The 11,303-nt window shown below is 40.2% G+C and overlaps 1 protein-coding gene across 2 annotated transcripts in view; it reads left to right on the top strand.

The window, feature by feature from the left end:
• Window positions 1-11,303, top strand: part of LOC131427087 (FMRFamide receptor) — a 216,684-nt gene that overhangs the window by 91,749 nt on the left and 113,632 nt on the right. The window lies entirely within an intron of this gene.

Raw genomic sequence — 11,303 nt, forward strand, 5'->3', positions numbered from 1 at the left:
AGGCCATTGCAATTGTCTCGTACTGAAATTTCGAGAAGAATCAGATATCTTCGAACTTCATAGCTTCAATAAAAATAAACTACAAATTTGTCGTTCCTAGCCTCCGATATTAGCAAATTAAAAAGTAATTGTTTCAAGTTTGGAATATATAGTTGTAGAATAGTAGCTGTAATCTGTACTTTAATGTAGGTGCATCGCTTCAAACTCTATTAGTGAAAAAGAGGAAAGCTTGCACAATTCATACAATCAATCAACTAACTTATATTCGGAAAAGTGATGGGAGCGTGCCAGTTTTTTCGTATTCACGACATCCAGTTATGTCTCTGACATTACCCACCCGCCTTTTTTTATCGCAAATCAAATCGGCTGAAGGTATGCATTTTCATCTTACTTCGCAAAATCTATTTTTAGATTTGCACGATAAAGCCTTTCTCCCCAAAAAATGAGTAATAACAGCTGAAAAGTCGTACTAAGTTTGTAACAAATTTAGATATAATATTGATATTTACATATCAAGGTTTGTAACAATATTGTTATCACCTAGGTTAAATTGAGTTATAATTTTTTTTATTTTAACTATTAACGATGCCAAGAATATGACTAATTTAGATATAAAAAACGAAACAACCCAAGATACAATTTTGTTCTCCCTTGTTGATCGGGTTCACACTTAGAAAATTTCGCAGAATTCGGTAATTGTTTACCGAATTTTCAACAGCTGAACGTTCGGTAATCAGTTCGATAGTTAAATTGATTACCGATCGTTCAGTAATTGCTGAACTGTCAAACAACTATCGTAAACTGTAAACCAATTGGATCTGACTGATTGTTCGGTAATTTTTTGTTTGATTGTTTTCCTTTGGTTAAAATTCTGGATTTTCGGATTTAAAAATAAAACAACACAAATTCACAAAAACGAATGAAGGAAATTGAAACCTGTTGTGGCTATGGTTTTATTCCACAAAAAAAGGGTCAAATGATCCGGTTGACCGGAATTATGAGTGCCTTCCAAAACACTGCACAATCCGTCGACTCCACCAGAAATTACCCTCGAACGATTTGTGTAGGCAGCAAGTGGACAAGTGATACAAAATAATTTTCTGCCAATAAGTAAACAAAAAGCTTTTAGTGGTTCTAATGTTTCAAAAACTTTTGCGCCTGTACCTCAATCCATTCGATGACCTTTACAAGATTTTTTTCGTTTGGTTAATAAAAAGACAATTACTAAAAACTGTTTGACAGTTAGTTTCATGACAATCAGTTTTCGTAAAAGTTCGGTTATTAATAAACAATTATACCATACAGACAGTATGGTTTTTACCGTACTCGGCGTCTATTCAGATTTACCGTACGAATTGTATATCTATTTACAAATTTCTGTAATGAAAATTTACGTGAGACTGATCGTCCGGTAAAAATTTGCATAATTATTGTAAAGGAAAACTCATGTACCGAAATATCGGTCATTTCTATAGATTACCGACATTTCTCGTCAAAAATATTACCGAACAAAGGAATTTAATCTTTGTGTGTTCAGTCACTCAAATGGCGTGCTTTGTGATCTAATGTTTTTCGGTTGAAGTCGCGCTGTTGCTTTCGATCTTTTGTATTTTATCTTTGCATTTTACTTCAAACTATGTAATTTTCAAAACACACAATTTTACATGTTTTCGAATAAAAATTTGTGTGAAATACGATGCTCCATTTATGTACCATCCTAAAAGATGTGAAATTACACGATTTTTTCGAACTGAGTAGCTCCGTCAATATGGTAATTGAAGGATTGAAGTTTTGGGAAAATTGTTCTCAGTTCAAACTCGGTCAAATGTGGTAGAAAAATATGAATTCTCATTGATGGCAGCTTTTATATGCTTACCCGGCTCTAACCTGTACAAAGTGGTCGCAGTTTTACAGTTAATTGTCATTGATTATAAAAATTGAAGAATTTCGGTGATTGTAATTTGATTATTTCATAGTATATTTTTATCATTTCAAGATATATTTTTACCATAATCGCTAATCATCTAGACTAACCATAAAATATTTTATAAAAAATTCTTCAAAACAACATGTGATCAACTGATCGGCTTGTAAAAACTCGCATAATTTTTGTGAAACACATTTTTTTATATTTACCGCTAGTTCACCGAATTTGTACCCGAAACCCGACCCGAATCCGATTGGTCGGGTTCGTGTACAGAAAGAGGTATATTTGTCGGTTTCGGGTTGGGTACGAGTGCCGAATTTTTCATTTTCAACGGGTACGGGAACTTTTTTCGGGTTCCAAAAAAATGCTTCTCCGACCATCTCTAATTCAAAACCTTAAGTAGAATCAAAACAAATTAGCTCAAGTAACACGCATTTGCACTGAAAACTGTGATGGGCTTTGATTCAAGCAACACAAGAATTGGTTTCAATCAATTATTTTGAAGAAGAATTTAGAACAAAAAAGTACTTTATTTTCACTTCCTCAAGCAATATTACGATAAATCCAGTGCATCTGTTGATACGCATTACTGTTGTTATAGTACAAATATAGAAAAAATTGACGATGAATTTGATGACAGATTTGAGCAATTTAAAGTTGACAATACCACTCTAACATATATAGAAAACCTTGTGAACAAAAATAGTAACAACAACCACTTTGCGCTAATCTAAGTAGTTTTTTTTATTCAAGTAGTATTCATAGTAGCTAGGAACATAGTTTGTGGCTCTTCAAAAGGTTGAAACATAGTCGATGCTCAGAACGCACGTAACTGCAGTTGCAAACAAAAGAAGTTCCAATTGGTAATGCTTTTCGCGGTTCAGAATAGACATTCTAGATCATCAAGTTTCAATTTCGATTCCGATATCATCATAAAACAGCACTTCCACTGTAACACAAAGGAGCAGGCCATGAAAAGCAAACTTACAGCCGTATCACTTTTCCATACTACACAGTGAATTCGAGGTCGTACTGTAGAAGCAATGTCGGATCCAATTTTCAAAGATAGACTACGAATGATTGCATGCGAATTCCAATTTGGAGGTTAGTTTTACAACCAACCGGTTGAATCTGAGATAGTACAGCAGTGCAGACGAAATTATTGAGACGTTTTACCGCATATCTCAGCTTTTACTTCATTTCCGCACCTAAACTTATTGATTCACATTTAAAGATATTTAATTTTGACGTGATAATGATGGACTTAATTATTGACTTTCGGAGTAAGACAGTTAGTAAAAATAACTGCACTGAAGTAAGAAGCTTAGTCCTTTTTTTCTCCTAAAATACTCTCCATTCTCTGAATCCGACCTACAATAACTAGGTACTCAAAAAAAATCGTAATCAATTTGCTGCCCATCTAGCACTTGAAGTTAATGAAAATATTGATTCAATACAACCACACATAATTTTAACTGCCTTCAATTTACCGTGTTCATTGAAAACACGTCGCTCGACAAGCAAATGAGGCAAAATGACAGACAGCGGGTTGACGATAAACCAAATCGTTAACGGTGCTGTGTCGATCGTTTGATTCAGTATTTCGTTACTGCTGGCACCGTTTCTAAGAAGAAGCTCGCTTACTAGGATCCTTTCCCATCCAACGTGGTGCCCCGGAACTGGAATTCCCAGCGTGAAACTGAAACGATGCATGTGTTCCGCTCAATTACGCTAATAGGGAAACAAGCATTTCTCTCTTTCCAACAGTTTTTAGTTCAATCCACGTTGCTACCGACGCGGTGGAAAGGAGGAGGGGGGAGAGCTGACTGATGGTTTTTCCATTATCGATATAATCTTTCCTTCACCCTCACCAGCACGACTCTGCAACCCGCACTATAGTCGAGGTGCATGCTGATTGAACAGTGCAGTTTGTACAAACAAATCAACTTTTCCTCATTCAATTATCTTCTTCGAATCCATCAGGTGGATGCGATGGTTGCAGCAACGAGAAATGATTGACAGGTGTTATAATTTGGAATATTTTATGATGATAATTGAGGTCGTAAGTTTATGCTATGCAATGCTGACTAGGTTTATCAATTCATTCATTAATTTAGAAAACGGTAATGCATTTTACGATTTGACTTGCAGAATCACTTCATTTCTACTCGGTCATCCTTAACACTGATCCCGCAGTTGCATCCCACATTGAGCATACATAATTTGCTACAATCGATGCTTATTCTTTGAATTTGACTTTTAATTTGACGCATTTCTTTTTTTTTTTTTTTTTATTCAATAATATAATATAATATTAAGGCACACTGCTTAAGCTCTAAGATGCCAAGGGTATTTACTAATCTTAATTATCGTCTAACTTAAAACTAGAGTAGTATCATTATGTAATATAGTATCTGGCGATCGGTAGTGGCCGGTGAATTGAATTTAGGATGAGATGATTCCAGATGGCGATGGTAATTTTCTATGTTGGCCGCATTCTTCGGTCCGTGAGGGTCCGCGGGAAACACCCCCAGGCTACGAAGGCCCGGCGGGTGGCCCGCATGCTGGTCATTGACTGGAGCGGTCTTCCGGTGATGGTGATGTTACGGAAGAGAATGAAAAAAAGAAGTAAATATTGTGGGAAACGGGGTAAAAAAGGGGTGTGGGAACAAAATGTTTGAAAACGACAGAGATCTAATTAGTTGCCATCGAGATGGTGAAAAAACAGGGAAAGGGGAACGAAAAAGTTAGTGACAAAAAAAAAAGATCTTGTTAATTCCAATGAAGATGGTGGACAGGGACGGGGATCGAGAGAATCGGGCGGATGTTAGTGTCGAACCTGTAGGTGGAGATTATATTTTCTGAGCGAGGAATAACACATTACACTTGTATATCAATGTGTTTAAGGTACTGGTATATGAGAAGCATATATGAACTATCCCGACTCGCCAACACATCCCGAACCGGCACCTCAGGCGGTCTACCTCGGGCTCTGAGGGATTCCAGTAGCTTCGACCTGGCGTCACGATACTCTACGCACGACCACACGACATGCTCGATGTCCTGATAACCGTCGCCACAGGTGCAGAGACCGCTCTCCGCGAGCCCAATACGCCGGAGATGTGCGTTGAAGGTGTAGTGATTTGACATGAGCCGCGACATAACACGAATGAAATCGCGACTCACGTTCATCCCCCTGAACCAAGGTTTCGTCGATACCTTAGGGATAATGGAGTGTAGCCATCGTCCCAGTTCGTCATTCGTCCATGAAGTTTGCCAACTTTCGAGAGTTTTCTGACAAGAAATACTGAAAAATTCATTGAAGCAGATTGGTCTTTCATAAATATCACCTTCCAATGCGCCCACTTTAGCCAATGAGTCTGCCTGTTCATTGCCTGGAATAGAACAATGCGATGGGACCCAGACTAAGGATATTAAATAAGACCGTCCAGATAAAGCTCTCAAGTGTTCCCATATTTTCCCCAGAAAATAGGGGGGATACTTTCCTGGCTTCATTGCCCGGAGAGCTTCTATTGAACTTAGACTGTCCGTGACAATGAAGTAATGGTTTTTGGGCATGGTTTCAATGATCTCGAGGGTGTACTGAATAGCAGCTAATTCTGCGACGTAAACTGAAGCCGGATCACTGAGTTTGTAAGAAGCGGTGATGTTTTGATTGAAGATGCCGAAGCCTGTGGACTCGTTGATGTTTGATCCGTCAGTGTAAAACACCTTTTCACAGTTGACTGTTCTAAATTTATTATAAAAAATATTTGGGGCCACTTGAGGGCGCACGTGATCCGGAATTCCACGAATTTCTTCTCTCATGGATGTGTCGAAAAACACAGTAGAATCAGAAGTATCCAAGAAATGAGCACGATTGGAAACAAACGAGGAAGGATTAATATTCTGAGCCATGTAATCAAAATACAAGGACATAAAACGGGTTTGAGAGTTAAGCTCAACTAACCTTTCGAAGTTTTCAATCACCAGAGGATTCAAAATGTCGCATCGAATGAGCAAACGATATGAGAGATCCCAGAACCGGTTTTTCAGTGGAAGAACGCCCGCCAGCACTTCGAGGCTCATCGTATGAGTCGATTGCATGCAACCCAAGGCAATACGCAAACAACGATACTGAATTCTTTCCAGCTTGATGAAATGAGTGTTCGCCACTGATCGGAAGCAGAAGCATCCGTATTCCATCACGGACAATATCGTTGTTTGATACAACCTGATCAGGTCTCCTGGGTGGGCACCCCACCATGATCCGGTTATTGTACGAAGAAAGTTGATTCTCTGCTGGCATTTTTGTTTCAGATACCTAATGTGACATCCCCAGGTGCCTTTGGAGTCGAACCAGACCCCGAGATATTTAAATGTGAAGGCCTGAGCTATGGTTTCACCCCCTAGTTGAAGCTGTAATTGTGGTGGTTCTCGCTTCCTCGAAAATACAACCAGCTCAGTTTTCTCCGTAGAGAACTCGATACCCATTTGAAGAGCCCATGTTGACAAGTTGTCGAGGGTATCTTGCAATGGTCCTTGGAGATCGGCAGCTTTGGGTCCTATAATAGACACAACGCTGTCGTCGGCAAGTTGTCTTAGCGTGCAAGATGTGTTGATACATTCATCGATATTACTTACGTAAAAATTGTATAAAAGGGGGCTTAAGCATGAGCCCTGAGGAAGACCCATGTAGCTGAATCGTATTGTCGACAAATCACCATGCGCAAAGTACATGTGTTTCTCAGACAATAGATTATGTAAAAAGTTGTTCAAAACTGGCGAAAGACCATGCTGATGCAACTTCTCAGATAGGATATTTATAGAAACTGAGTCAAAAGCCCCCTTAATGTCTAGGAAAACTGACGCCATTTGTTCTTTACGAGCAAATGCCATTTGAATTTCTGTTGAGAGCAACGCAAGACAATCGTTCGTTCCTTTGCCCCTGCGGAAACCAAATTGTGTATCTGAAAGTAAACCATTAGTTTCGACCCAATTGTCTAGACGAAACAGAATCATTTTTTCGAACAATTTCCGGATACAGGAAAGCATAGCAATCGGCCGATACGAATTGTGATCGGAGGCTGGTTTCCTTGGTTTTTGAATGGCGATAACTCTGACTTGTCTCCAGTCGTGTGGGACAATATTACCCGTGAGGAACTTGTTGAATAAATTCAGCAAGCGCCTTTTGGCGGGGTCAGGCAGATTTTTCAACAAGTTGAATTTTATTCTGTCTATTCCCGGGGCTTTATTGTTACATGACAAAAGTGCAAGTGAGAGCTCTACCATCGAAAACGGTGATTCGTTTGTATTTGGTGTCGCGGCGCGGGTGATCTTCTGTTCCGGAACAGAGTCTGGGCATACTTTTTTAGCGAAATCGAATATCCAGCGGTTGGAGTATTCCTCGCTTTCATTCGTGGTGTTATGATTGCGCATTCGTCGGGCTGTGTTCCAAAGAGTGCTCATAGATGTTTCTTTCGTTAAGCCGTCTATAAACCGACGCCAGTAACCGTGTTTCTTGGCTCTAATCAAGTTCTTAGTTTTAACGTCTAACGCCGCGTAATTCCGGTAATTATCAGGTGTTCCATTTTTTCTGAATTTTTTATACGCGGAGACTCTCTCCGCGTTTAAATTTGTGCACTCTTTGTCCCACCACGGGTTGGGAGGACGGATGTTAGTTTTTGCGCCGGGTACACGTTTCGTCTGAGCTTGAATCGCAGTATCGAGAATCAAGCCAGCCAAAAACGTGTACTCTTCCTCCGGAGGAAGTTGTTGAGTTCTTTCAAGTTTCTCAGATATCGAGGTCGCATAGCTATTCCAATCAATATTTCGTGTGAGGTCATACGAAACATTGATTGTCTTCGATGGTTTTAAGCCGCTGGTGATTGATATTACGATCGGTAGATGATCACTACCGTGGGGATCAGGAATTACCTCCCACGTGCAATCCAACCGTAGCGATGTCGAGCAAAGGGATAAATCCAGCGCACTTGGTCTTGCTGGTGGTGCAGGAATCCGTGTCATTTCTCCCGTATTCAAGATTGTCATATTGAAGTTGTCGCAAATATCATGGATCATAGCTGATCTGTTATCGTCGTTAAGACAGCCCCATCCCGTACCGTGTGAGTTAAAGTCTCCTAAAACCAACGTCGGTGCGGGAAGGAGCTCTATGATATTACTGAGCCACCGATGCCCAACCAAGGCTCTAGGGGGAATGTAGATGGAAGCAATACAAAGGTCCTTACCTTTGATTGTAACATGACATGCGACAACTTCAATACCTGGTATCGAGGGGAGGTTAATTCGATAAAAAGAATAGCACTTTTTGATCCCTAAAAGTACTCCTCCATAGGGATCATCTCGATCCAGGCGAATAATGTTAAAATCGTGGAAGTTTAAGGATATTTCAGAAGTTAGCCAAGTTTCGCACAATGCAAATGCGTCACATTTCAGATTATTTACTAGAAATTTAAAAGAATCTATTTTTGGGATGATACTTCTGCAATTCCACTGTAAAACAGTGATTAGATCCGTGACCTCGGTGGATGATTTAGCCATCGAAGGATACAATCGCTGAGAGAAGGGGCCAATTTGCAGTCAACTGCTTCAAATATGTTTTTACTGTTGGCATGAAAGCAATTAAAATGCTTCTAAGAGGGTCTGAAATATTGAAAGTTGTAAAAATCCAGTCCACAACATCAGAGAACTTGATAAGTCCAGCACCTAGTTGGTTCTCTGGTAGATTTTCTGGGACGCTTGGGGATTTTGTAGTCCCGGGAAGTGGTGGGAATTCCATCTCGGAATTGAGTTTTCCGAGACCAGGAGCTTTTTGCTTCGGTGTTGTGTCCCGATTCCCGTTAGCTGTAACTTTTCGAAGCCCTTCGGAAGACACCTTCGAACCCTTACTAGATAGCTTATTAGAGGATTTATTTATTCTTTTCCTACAGCTATGAGGGACCGCCGAAGATGGACCTTCCAAAGGGTCGTCAGAATCGCTCTCGTCAGTTGACAAGCAGGCATATGGGTTCGTTGTCTGTTTAGGAGGGGTGGCACTTTTAAGCATCTCTGCGAAAGAACGCTTGGAGTACTCCTTTAGGGAACGCTTCATTCGATCACCTCGCAGTTTGTAAGCGGGACAATCAGAGAGGTCATGCGGACCCTCCTTACAGTAGAGACACTTTTCAGCATCCTTACCGCAAGAGCCGTCCGCATGAGCTTCCCCACAGTTAGCACAACGTGGCTTATTGCTGCAATGGGTAGCTGTATGCCCCAGTTTTTTGCAATTAGTACAGTTCATTACTCGGGGTACGAATAGGCGAACAGGCAAACGAACCCGGTCCAAGAGGATGTAGTTGGGCAAAGCAGAACCGGCGAAGGTCACACGATAAGAGTCTGATTGGGGATAGGACTTTGTTCCATCCCCGGCGATCGATACTGAATGCAATCGCTTGCAATCCAGTATCTTGACATTCTTAAGTGAGGGGTCTTTAAAACAACCCGCCCCGTACTTAAGAACGTCCTCGCAAGTCAAACTCGAATCGGTGACCACACCGTCGATTTCTACTTCGCGAGCTGGCACGTAGACGCGGTACTCCCGCGTAAAAGGATCATTTTGAACGAGCTCATTAGCCTGTTTTGAACTGGTAAACAGGACCCTGAGCTTGTCTGGACGTATCTTATCAAAACTTTTTATAGTATTGTATCGCGAGGACAGGTCCCGCGATATTTTTAAAATATTTAATTTTTTTTCTTTCGATTTGGTCCGGAAATAGACCGCATAAGGACCGGCCGGTAGTGCGAGCCCATCCGGATAGCTCTTTATGCGAGACTTTTTATAGTCAAGGGAAGTCTCCATTTGATCATCGGGAACGGGGGGGTCAGAATTTAGACTAGACATGTTGCGGAGCTACCTCCGCACAGAATTAAGTGAATCGGGGAGAAATAGAACAGTCGAATGCAGGAAGGAAAAAAAAACTAAATAATGATACTTAACTTAAATCCAACGGGGGCCACCAAGGCCTAGCCCTCGTCGATCGGCGTATCGCCGCTGCGATGGTGTGCAAAAAACCTCCGAGAGGAAAAAGCACACTCTTTTTTAATCCGCACAGTGATATCACGTACACCGCTGGGCCTGTTTTGATCGATCGAACAATCACCGGCTAACGGTACTGTTTCGATCGTCCGCTCACAACAATACACTGCTTCAGTATATAATGTGCATAAAACCTCTCACAGGAAAAAGCACTATTGTCTATTACACAATAGCGATCTAGTTTTGATCGTCCGGTCACTTTATCACACACGGCACTGGTTTTCAACGCTTTCGCAGTAAACACAAAGCACGTCCGTTCACTCGGAAGGTTGAAACGGCAATGATTGACGCATTTCATTGGTACAGCTTAATGCTTACCAGTTGCAACAAACCATTTGTCCCTGGCATTAGCACAACCTTGCAGTATGTCGATTTAAAATGAAAAATTATTTCCATTTAATTCTACTATATTAAAAAAATTCTTTATAATTTCGCCACTGCAACCTTCATCAGTATATTATTTCTAAGTCTGTTGGAAGAAACAGTACTTTTTGGGTCATGCAGTAAAGTTCCTATGATGATGAACTGAGAGAGAGTTGGCATCACTGGGCGTGCGGTGTCCTGGTGCTGCTCTCAAAAAAGTATAATTTTAATGTGTTGTTTGATACGTATAGTTAAAAATTTGGTTGAAATAGTTATTTTGAGTGATAGTGCAGGCGTGGTAAGTGTGTGTTTAGTGGTGAGAGTCCTTTTTATTGAGTGTTGATTCGCAAAAACTGAAAGTGCTCAAGTGGCGAAGTTAACCTGTTAACCGATCGAAGCGCCGTCTGCATGTCATTGTCGGTGTTGTCGGATTTCTATTGGCATATTGTCGCAAAACTGAAATGTAGAGGCGCTGCTTGTTTAGAGATGATACTTTCAGCAAGAGCTGTCAAATCGGTAGGAAAATTTCTAATTACTCCACCTTTTCAACGATTTATTATGAAAACGGGCAAATTCATTTGAAAAATCATAGTAAAAGTTGAGGAAAAAGTTTTTACTCTGAGGTGGTAATGTTGATCTTAGTTCATTGTGCGAAATCTACCGTTTATTCAGAATCGAGCATTAAACTTGGTTTGATACCATTTTTCAAATGCCTGAAAATATCAAATAAAGTATCCAAAATAAATAGTACTCGATCGCTATAGATTCTAGTACTCGAGAAATCAACATTACACTGGTTTCTGTTTAGTAAAATGTTGATCCGAAAAAACCTAACCTTACTCAATTTCACACATTTCTGAAGATTTTCCATGTTTAATCGTAGTTTACACTAAAAAAATAGTAGTAATCACTTTGAAA

Source organism: Malaya genurostris, chromosome 2 (genome assembly GCF_030247185.1).
Source record: "Malaya genurostris strain Urasoe2022 chromosome 2, Malgen_1.1, whole genome shotgun sequence".
NCBI classification, from domain to species: Eukaryota; Metazoa; Arthropoda; class Insecta; order Diptera; family Culicidae; genus Malaya; species Malaya genurostris.